The following is an 11,644-nucleotide window of genomic DNA, read 5'->3' as shown; positions in this document are numbered from 1 at the left end:
AAACTACTCAAAAAGTACCATTAAAACTCCATATAACGTGTGCGGCATATTCCAACAAAGCACTGCGGTCGTTTTTTGTGACGAACAGGCTGAAATGTATTCAGTGATTTTTAATGTGTTAGTCACGTACTGTATATTGAAATTCATGTGTAGTGTTTGGCTACAACACGAAAAAAAAAAAAATGACAAAACTAGTATAAAAGTACCATGAATTTCAATACGATGTGTGCGCATTATTGCGAGTTTTCTTACGAAGCCTTACGATAGTTTTGTGTCAAGAACAGGCTGAAATTGAAGTCGTTATTCAGTGATATTCATGCACTTATGTGACGTATATTCGAACTTTTGTGTCGCCTTTAGCTGACACGCAAGAAAAAAAATACAAAACCACTATAAAAGTACCATAAAACTCCGTACAACGTGCGCGGCATATTCCGACCAAGCATCGCAGTAGTTTTGTGTGCGGAACAGATAGAAATTTAGGTAGCTATTCAGTGATGTTCACGTGCTAATCGCGTATATTTAAATTCGTGTGTCGCATTTGGCTACTACACACAATAAATAATGACAAAACCACTATAAAAGTACCATAACACTCCATTTAAAGTATAAGCAATATTCCGAGTCTTTTTACGAAGCCTTGCGATAGTTTTTGTGAAAATGCTGAAATTTAGGTAGTTATTCAGTGATTTCCACCATTGGCGTCGCCAGGTCATTTTTCCGGGGCTTCAGCCCCGAATGTAATTTTAAATGTAGCCTACGCAATAATATTGCTACATTTTGTTTGAAGTTCATGTGACGTGACACCCCCCCCCCCTCCCCCGCTCCCGCTAAGCCCTGAACCTCCTCAAGTCCTAGAAACGGCCCTTATTTCCACGGGCTATTCGCATTTGGCAACTACACACAAGAAATAATTACAAAACCAATGTAAATGTGTCATAACACTCCATACAACGTGTGCGCCATATTCCGAGTTTTCTTGCAAAGCCTTAAGATCGTTTTGTTTGAGGAATAGACTGAAATTTAGGTCGTTATTTAGTTAAATTCGGGCGTCGGTTGCGCATATTTGTACTTGTATGTCGCATTTGCCAACGACACGCTAAAAAATAATTACAAAACCATAGAAGTACCACAACACTCCATACAGCGAGTGCACCATATTCCGAATCTTCTTACGAAGCCTTAAGATAGTTTTGTTTGAGGAATAGACTGAAGATTTTCAGTGATGTGAACTACTTTTTTATACTTGCATTTTGGAGGCTGTGTTGCATGGAAAAGAGCTGCGTTAAGATTCTGTAGAATTCTCCTGTTCACATTCAAAATAGCAGCTTTTAAGTTTGGAATGACATGAAGGTGAGTAGATGATGACAACTATTACTTTAAACTAATGCCGTGTCCTAACCAGCTGCAACCACATCGAGCAACGGGATATTTTGTCAGTCAGTTGGTTTCTATATTTCTGTCGTGTTGCACTTGGTTGCTCCACCCACTGTGCAATCTCATTGGTCCAAAATCCTGCTCTGACATGTATGTTAATTATCAGATATGTTCTGATTGGCTGTGATTTTGTCATGTTGCATTTTCGAGTTTAGTGTGGACAGACAAATTGCTTGTTGCTTCATGCCTGGTTAGGACACAGTGTAAGTAAATATCGCCGTCTCTGCGTTTACCGTTGAATAAATCGAATTTAAAATGAGGGGAACCGATCTATGCATTACCAAAGGACAGCACTGTTTAGTCTCATGCTATATTCCGGTTAAATGCTTTCCTTTGTACTTTTGTTGCTTTTAAAACATTGATGTATTTGATTCAGTTTGTGCACATGAATTGCCTTTTGTTTGTTTTTGAGTTGCGCAGGTATCACTATTCATGTTTTACCTCTAGAGGTTTTACAGATGTTTATCAGGAGCAATACGAAAACGGTCACATTACTTACTTTCTTATATTTATCAGTCAGACGGTGCGTATTTACAGTGGCTTATTGTTCTGTTGACATGCGACCGGAACGCGTCTGGTTTCACACGTTATTATGACATCATCAGACATATGACATTTCACACTGAAAACTTTACGACAATGGAAGAAATGTCACGCTGCGTTTGCATCGCATTAATGTTGAATTAACGAAATATTCAATGTGACTGCAAAAAAAAAAAAAGATTACGATTTGCAAATGTTTTGTCTTTTTTTAGCTAACTGGATTTTGAATTCCAAAAATCACACCAAAAATAGTAGTTCATTTCAGCTAGTAAGGAAATTCCAGCCAGACTGAACGACCAAGTTGTGATTGTGTTTGCTTGTACTTTATGAAATATCAAAGATCATTTTGTTACAAAAAAGAGCACTTTCAAGTGTTGACCACGTAGAAAAATATCTGGACTGTCATATCAGCAGACCTCCGTTTAAAGGGAGAGTTCTCTCAAAATGTAAAAATCTGTCATTATTTACCCACCCTCATGACGTTTCAAACCCATATGCTGTTTTTTTCTCTTTCTCCAAGGAACACAATAGCAGAACTTTATAAAAACCATCGTGTAGCCAAACAGTTTGTCCACACCACAGTTTGTTGCTGTCAAACTCTTAAAAAAAATAAATAAAAAAATAAAAAAAGTTAAAGTATCAAAATATGGAAGGCTGTTTCCACAAGAAAGAAGTGGTAAAAAAAAAAAAAAAAAAAGAAATAATAATGAACACTGTTAAGACATTGGAAAGTCATAATTATGAGGGGGGGGAAAAGTCAAAATTCTGAGATGAGTCATAAATATGAGATGCTAAATCACAATTATGAAACTGTAATTAAAAAATAACAAATATTAGATTAGTGTCTCATACAGTAATTATGACCTTTTCATCTCTACTTTTTAATATTTTTGACTTTTTGTCTCAATCTCATAATGTTGATATTTTTTTTATATCATATGTCATAAATATGACTTTGAATATAATAATAATGTATTTTATTTCATTAATATGACACCTCATAATTATGACTTACCGAAGCAAAAAAGAAAAAAAACAACCAAAAATCAACATGGCAGAAATGAGCTTTTTTTATGTTATAGTAGTCCATACAACTTAAGTCTTCTGACAACATGCAGTAGCTCTGTGTGAGGCACAGACACAAATTTTAGTCTTTATGAACTGAAAATCTCTACACTGCTAAAGTCGGAAAGAGAAGATTTTAAGTGGCTGACAACTTACAGACTGTCTTACGCAAAGCTCTTCTATATTACAGAATACTTGGAAAATGTATGTGAGGGTAAGTAAATAATGACAGTGTTTTTTGGTGAGAACTATTCCTTTTGTACATGCGGTTTGACACTGTCACAAAGCCCTTCACCAGGTAGCTCTATAGCCATACATGATTCTATATTTGGTGGTGCAAATACCAGGGTAGTAGTGGTACACAGGGTTCGTGAATTTGCATTGCATGACCCCAAATTGTTTGATTGTTTCCTGGAAGAACTATGCAGTGTTGGAGTTAAAGAACAGGTCTTTACACCCCTAAATTAAACAATTCCCTTTAAAACTTTTGCACCATAAGTATAATACACTGTCCTTTGATTGTCCTCTGTTACAAGAGGACATTTGGGCATTAAGTTCAAGGCATTGTCCTACTCTGTCAGTGCACTGCCTGTTTAAAAAATACATGGAAACAAATACTTTATTTTGCATGCACAGAGAGTAGATTAGACTTGTTATAATGTAAGATGTGGTAAAAACGCAGTATTTATACATTTCATGTGATCTCTAAAAATCTGTTAATGTATGTAGTCTGCTTTGAAGTATGACAGAGCTATAACAAATGATTTTCCCACTTACAAACTTTCTGTGCTAGTTCTGGACATGTGGAGTGCTTCTTTTGCCTTTGAAAAGAGAGGACATCCTCTTCTTTGGCCTTATTTTGCTTAAAAGATGTGCATACTTTACTGTAAAAATCATTTTATTAATCAGTGTTTTTTTTTTTTTTTGCTTTTGCTTTCTTGTAAAAAATATATGGTAAAACTACATATGGCAGATGCTTTCATCCAAAGTGACTTATAGTGCATTCAAGGTACACATTTGATCATTTTGTGTGTTCCCAAGGGAACCAGATTCTTGAGAAGAAAAACTAAAGGGATAGTTCACCCAAAAATGCGAATTCGCTCATTTACTCGCCCTCATGCCATCCCAGATGTGTATGATTTTATTTATTCACCAGAACACAAATGAAGATTTTTAGATGAATATTTCATCTCTGTAGGTCCTTACAATGCAAGTGAATGGTGACCAGACATTTAGAACTGCAAATAAACACAGACAATCATAGTAAAAGTAATCAAATGATTCTAGTGTTTAATTTAATGTCTTTTAAAGCGATACGATCGCTTTGAGCGAGACACGGATCAATATTTAAGTACTTATCACTATAATTGTTTACTTCCGGTCACTCTCCAGTGGGTGTCCATGAGGGGAATCAGTTCACGCAGCCTCTCAAGTGACGCAAGCGCGCTGGCGTGTTCAAATGAAAGCAAAACCAAAGATGCTTGTGAACAGTGCTCTCTTATAAACCAGTCAAGCTGCTCTTCCGGTTGTATCGCGTCAGTTCTTGCGCAAACATGCCAACGCCAAACTTATGTCATGCGAGAGGCTGCATGAAGCAATTCCCCTCGTTGACGCGCATTGGAAAACGATATTCTAAGTGTGGGTGAGAAACAGATTAATATTTAAGGCCTTTTTATTACTATAAATCTCCACCTTTGACCAGCCCCGACCAGTAGGTGGCGATATGTACGAGAATATGAATCGCCAACAAACAAAAGAAGAAGAATGTGAAAGTGGAGATTAATAGTAAAAAAAGGACTTAAATATTGATTTGTTTCTCACCCAGACCTACTATATCGCTTCTGAAGATATTAATTTAACCAGTGGAGTTGTATGGATTACTTTTATGTTTACGTTGTGATTTTTGGAGCTACAAAAGGTCTGATCACCATTCACTTGCATTGTATGGACCTACAGAGCTGAAATATTCTTCTAAAAATCTTTATTTGTGTTCTGCAGAAGTAAGTCAAGTCATACACGTCTGGTATGGCATGAGGGTGAGTAAATGAAAGAATTTTCATTTTTGGGTGAACTATCCCTTTAAAGGCTGCACAACCCCCCCCCCCCAAATGCAGAATGTTCAAGTTTTTTGTTTTGTTTTTTGTTTTCCCTGAAAGGTCAGAAAATGAAAGAGAATAAATAGTTGCCATATGGCTACACAATAACATAAGACACCAAATGAATTAAGGATAAACATGCTTTTAACGAAAGAAAAGTGTATTCATTTATTTTGATGATCATAACTGCATTAGTTCTCAGAATGCAAGAATGGAGACTTCACAACACAATGAGCACAGTGTGTGTGTGTGTGTGTGTGTGTGTGTGTGTGTGTGTGTGTGTGTGTATATATATATATATATATATATATACATACATAGACACATAGTTTTTTCTTATAAATAAAATAAACATTTTATTGCAAATTCCTTGTCTGTCTGTCTGTCTGTCTATCTATCTGTCTGTCTATCTCATTATGATGCACATTGTCAGATGACAATGACTAAATCCAATCAATGGAGAAGAGAAAAAGGACAATCAGCATGTACTATCAAACTCAAAACACACAGCCAAAACATGATAAAGCACTCATGAAACAAATATTTGGATCCCATCAGTAACCCCAGACTCGGCAGCCCTCAACATTTAGTTATTTTACAGATACTTGCCACACATCAGATAAACATATTACACAAGAAGATTTTTAGAAGAATATTTCAGCTCGGTAGGTCCATACAATGCAAGTGAATGGGTGCCAACATTTTGACGCTCCAAAAAGCACATAAAGGCAGTATAAAAGTAATCCATACGACTCCAGTGTTTTAATCCATGTCTTCAGAAGTCAGATGATAGGTGTGGGTGAGAAACAGATCAATAATTAAGTCCTTTTTTACTAGATATTCTTGTCTCTATCCAGTAGGGGGCGATATGCATGAAGAATGTGAATCATCAAAACCACAAGAAGAAGAATGTGAAAGTGGAGACTGCCTGAGCAGGGAGGAGAATTAATAGTAAAAAAGGACTTAAATATTGATCTGTTTCTCTCCCACACCTATCATATCGCTTCAGAAGACATGGATTAAACCACTGGAGTCTTGTGGATTGCTTTTGAAATTTTTTGGGAAATTGAAATGCATAAATTTAATTTATTTATTTGAGTGGAGAGTTGCCATATGGCAACACTTCCTCTCTTCATTTTTATTGTTTTATTTTTTATTATTATTATTGTTTTTGTTATAGCTATTTTATGTCATAAAATCAGGTGGAAAAATATAGTCGTTGCCGACTATACAGGGTTATTTTAAGTAGGTTTTACTGAAATTACAGGCAAATGCACTGCAGAATAAAACCAGCAGGGGGTGCTGCTGTTTCATAAATGGAAATGCTGCTAAACGCTTTATCTCTGTGGCACTTTCCACAACTATGGAGTGCATTATTTATTAGGATTCCTCCGGCAGGAGGAAACCTATTGTTTTTGTTAGTATTCTTCTTATTATTATTACTCCTGTAGCTCTAAATTGCCCAGAAATTTGGCACTTTGATACTACAGGCCACGAGAAACTATCACACCAAAAATGGCCCACGTGAGCCTATAGGTGGCGCTACAGGCCACGCCCCAGTTTGTCCATTTTCAAAGTGATGCCATTTCCTCCCCATAAGTCCAACATTTCTGAAACCTGGTATATATGCCTCATTTCTCATGAGGAACAAAAAAGCCTCTAGAACCCATAAAGTCCGCCATGATGGATTTTCCTGTACAATACAAATTTGTCCAAAATTACAAAAATCTACTCCTGAACCATAGCTCCAATTGACTTGAAACTTGGTGTGTATGTGTAGGATACATGTCTTTCAATTTGATATTTATCAAAAATGAATACAATACAAAATGTCTGAAAGGTGCGCATTTATGTAAATGTCCACACTGTCTCAATATCCATATGTCCAAAAAATCTAATGCCATTTTGACTAATGTTTTTTCCAACCTAACAGGCTTCAAGATGACATCACTCTGAAGTACTGTGCAAAATTTCACCTTGATATGTCAAAAGATGACAGAATTACAGTTTACTATTATTTATCGCTAATGCTAAAATAATGCTTTACAAATCCGCTAGTCATAAAACCGATACTTTGATTCAATCACCAGTTCATATGAAGACTCTTGCAATGTTTAATAACAAATTAATGAAATGTTGTGTACATGTGTGAAGTACATGTCTCTACCATGTCAATTTTTACATAATTTGCAGTTCTGAGGAGGAATCCGCATTGCTGCTTGCAGCTTTAATTAAATAATTAATTAATTTACTCCCCCTAAAAAGGACGGATGGCTTCATTAGATGTTGTACCTCAACCTTAGGGGGTCAAACAAATTTTTGCATGAGCTGTTTTATGTGAGGTTTGCAAAATTAAGGACATGTCTGATTAAAGTTTGAAACTCTGATTTGAGTGGCTAGCTATTTTGAGACCAAATGTTAGTTATTGAACATAGAGATATGTTTGTGTTTAAACTTTTTGTATGCTGTGTTTTATAGTTTGCCAACACACACACACACACACACACACATAAAAAAAACTTGGGATTTGTGCCTCTTATCTTTAAAAAAGTAATGGGGCGCCAAAGTTTTCCATATGCGTAGAAAGTGCCAAATGTTAAAATATGCATAAGCTCTCTGCATTTTACCATGTCACACTCTTTCGATTTAGGGCTGTGAACAAAGATTTATCATATATAGATAGATAGATAGATCTGACTTGCCCCATATCTTTTTCACATTCACGTTTATTCCTGATGTCATGCCAGACTACACTGAAAAAGTACAAGCCAGCAAAATTGGTCTAGACCTCATAGCAGCACATTCAGTCACATTAATGTTTTATTTATTCCTGTGTGGATGCTGTTAAATTGCTGTGACTCATTGGCTTGTCAGCTTGCCTACTCAAGAGAACCAGAGAAGTGAAACTTGATACGGTTGCATGAGATTAATGCGACCTATTTGCATCAAAATCTGCTTATTTACCTCGCATTGTTCTTGAGCGTTGGTATAATAAGCATCTTCTATTACAGTATATTTAGATCCCATTACTGGCATATTCAGATGAAGTCTACTATTGTAGCTTTGCCAATACAATGATAATATATGTCTTTTTTATGCTTTATATTGAGCATTTGGGATACCCATTTCAAATTCATCCCATGAGGGGAACCATTTTTACTTTAAAGTAAAGATCTTTAAGTGTTTTTAGTGCTCTTCCAATCATTTACAGTCATTTCTGGAGATCTGGTGGAAATTTAAAGAAGGAATCGCATGCGGTGACTGCAAATGTTACGGATCTAAACATGCAGGTCTTTGCTGTTTTTCTATGCAAGAACATGTCAAAAGTGCTGTCTGCCAAATATTTCTGTTCATAATGATGTTTTTAACAGACTGTCTTGTGCACATGAATGCATTTATGAATGCAGCACAACATGAAATGAAGATCTGCTCATTACAGTATTAAATATGATCTTTTAACCATATTTTGAAATCAAAACACCCTTCATTTTGAGTTTTTACAAAGCAAATCCTTCTCAAGGTTTCCGTTTTCTCTCACGCTGTTGGTGTAAAGCCAGTTACGCTTGTCAAATTCATTTGAATTAAACATCCTGTGTTGGGAATAAGCTTACATCTCCCAATTGGCTTTGCCTGTAAATAGCCTCCCCATGGGATCTGACCAATCACCACTGAATGGAAATTTTCTGCTGCTTATTGCACTATTGCTCTACACTCCTCTCTTTCTTGACCTCAGTTAAACTTCCTTTAACTAACGTATTTTCTGCTGTGGTGGGGTTCTTTTTTTGCTTAATGGTCAAAACCAGATTAATTGGGACCATTCGTCTTATTTTATTCCAGGGAAACTGTTCTCTGTCTTTGTCTAACTTGATTGGAAAACTTCTGTATCGATTGCTGCCTGGATTTAATGTTGCTGATACGCTTTAAAATAGCATATAGTTTCCCCTATTAAAATCAAGTTAAAGGAATATTCCGGGTTCAATACAAGTTAAGCTCAATCGACAGCATTTGTGGCATATATTGATTGCCACAAAAACTAATTTTGACTCGTCCCTCCGTTTCTTTAAAAAAAGCTCGAATCTGTGTTACATTGAGACACTTACAATGGAAGTCAATGGGACCAATCCGTAAACGTTAAAATACTGTTTCAAAAGTATAGTTACAATACGTAAACAATATACATTTGAACATGATTGTAGTGTGATAAAATCACTTACTTTTTATTCTTATTTCTTGTTCTTAACTGGTTTTAAAACACTGTCTCTTGTATTTTCTTTATCATTTTAATGTAAAGCACTTTGAATTGCCATTGTGTATGAAATGTGCTATATAAATAAACTTGCCTTGCCTTTAATACAATTATAAGCATCACATTTCTGCCTTTGAACCCTCCAAAAAATTGGCCCCATTGACTTCCATTGTAAGTGTCTCACTGTAATTTGTTTTGCTTTTTTTTTTTGTAATCAACAATATGCCACAAATGCTGTCGATTGAGCTCAACTTGTATTGAATCGGAAATAGTTCTTTAAATCTAGACAAACTGTCAGCTTTGTTTGATTACACACTGCACAGTTCCCTCACAACATTCTGAATATCAGCAATGCAATTGATTACTGTCCTGAAATATTAATGTACAGTGTGTGGATTATACAGACTCCATGCAAACTTTTCTTCATTGATCAGTTTAGCCAAAGTCTTTCTAGCAAGTCAGTCCACTGTCGGTCATCTCTGGAACGCTCTCGGGACGCTATTTCCAGTCGTGCCAGTGCAGCTCCTATCTACTTGAATGGAGAAAGACCGAAATCTCCAAATGGGTTGGGCAAGATTACGATCAAAGAACATATTTAAAATCAGCAATACAATCTGACAATACTGGAATCATAAATTGTGATTCTTAATCTCATGTTACACTAAAAAACATATGGCTTGTATGGCTAATGAGCATGCGTGTTGTCGAGTTGCTTGACAGGTGATGTCTGTATCTCAAAGGTGATTGGCTCTTTTAACTGTAAGGCGGGACTTCCTTTCTTTATCCATTGACCGTTGGGCGCTCAGAGCTCCTCAACTGAGTGTTCCAATTTCTCCCATTCATTTTAATAGAAGTGGCCCATCTCTGCTAAATAATCTCTGGTTTAGCCTACTTATAGTCGTTAGTGTGTGTGTGTGTGTGTGTGTGTGTGTGTGTGTGTGTGTGTGTGTGTGTGTGTGTGTGTGGGGTTAACTCGGGCGGTGCTAGGGTCAGTGCACATTCTTAAAAATGTTAATACATCTATGAGGTGCCGTTTATATAGTGAACTAAAAAAGTCTCACTAACTTTTGTCTCAGTCTTAGATACGCTCGAAGATCAGAAATTACACGCTTTTAACACATATACTTTAAAAACACTATTTTGTCCCTTTCGGCTTTCCATAGTTTGACACACATTATGTACGGCTGTATACCGTTTTCATTGATTTGTCGGATGCCTAGGTTAATGTACAAGAAAGCAGGTTGTAATGATGAAAATAATAGCTAGATCTGCTAAAATGTTTATTGCATCGTGTCTTAATAAAGAGTTTTGCTAAACATGCAAATGTCCTGGCTCATGACTTCAGAGTTAGCAAATTCCTTGAGTACATCTGTATACATAGCTCCTTGTTTTCAGGGTTATATATCTAAATATTTGGTACTTACTGCATCTGGATGGACCAACTCAACACAGTTTCTAAGACACACAGCCGCAATCGCGTGCCTCAAACTCTCTTCTTGCATGCACACAAAGGTTACATGAGAGCTGGAAAGCAGCTGCCGACAAGACAGCTCATGGAGACTGAACTGAGTCTGTATTTGGTGTTGTCAATACCATAGAAAGACAGGAATTATTCATTTATATACAGTGTATTACTCTAACTTTAAAATGTAATGTTTTCTTGATACCCAAGCATGGTACTTATGACGCCACTACAAAAAGATGATCAAAACATTTGGGGCTTAAGCCTCGGTAGCCCAGCCCTGGAGCCGCCCATGGGTTACCTACCCCCTTCCCTCCTGGAATCTACGCCCCTGGCAAATCTAGTTCATTTCAGTTTTTAAAATTTAGCAGCAGAAAGGGACAAAAGACTACAACAGTGGAATATCATGTGGTGTGTTTGGGTTGGAGATTTAGTGAAAAACACAGTGATAAACCCTCAATACAATAATGAAACGTAAAATGCTCTCTGAATACATTGACGTCTCGGTTGTGAATCGTAGAAGGCCTACTGGCGTGAACTGTCCGAAAGAACCGATTCACTAATCGCAGCTACTACTTCAACGCAATTACACGTACCTACATTTCACTACATACATTTCCCTTGGGGAATGCAAATCTTCCCCAAGATTTTTTTTTCATGTTTTGCATATCTACTACCCAAACACACCACACGATGGGTGCATCGGCACGCTTTTGCGCGTTTATAACCCGCTATTAGAGACTCGCTCCCCATCACTGCTGTTTCTGATCAAAGGCGTTTGCAGCAGACCGCACA

At 36.7% G+C, this 11,644-nt stretch overlaps 1 protein-coding gene across 3 annotated transcripts in view; it reads left to right on the top strand.

Annotated features, from left to right (window-relative positions):
• LOC127453102 (sodium/hydrogen exchanger 1-like) overlaps window positions 1–4,025 on the top strand; it is a 57,516-nt gene extending 53,491 nt beyond the window's left edge. For all 3 annotated transcript variants that reach the window (XM_051719202.1, XM_051719201.1, XM_051719203.1), the window contains exon 13: window positions 1–4,025. This exon is cut by the window's left edge and continues 712 nt beyond it. The gene's annotated coding sequence lies outside the window, so the exon portion shown is untranslated.
• The last annotated feature ends 7,619 nt before the right edge of the window (window positions 4,026–11,644 follow it).

The sequence above is a fragment of the Myxocyprinus asiaticus genome, chromosome 15 (assembly GCF_019703515.2).
Source record: "Myxocyprinus asiaticus isolate MX2 ecotype Aquarium Trade chromosome 15, UBuf_Myxa_2, whole genome shotgun sequence".
Taxonomy (NCBI): Eukaryota; Metazoa; Chordata; class Actinopteri; order Cypriniformes; family Catostomidae; genus Myxocyprinus; species Myxocyprinus asiaticus.
The sequence above is the reverse complement of the archived record's forward strand: the minus strand, read 5'-3'. Positions and strand labels throughout refer to the sequence as shown.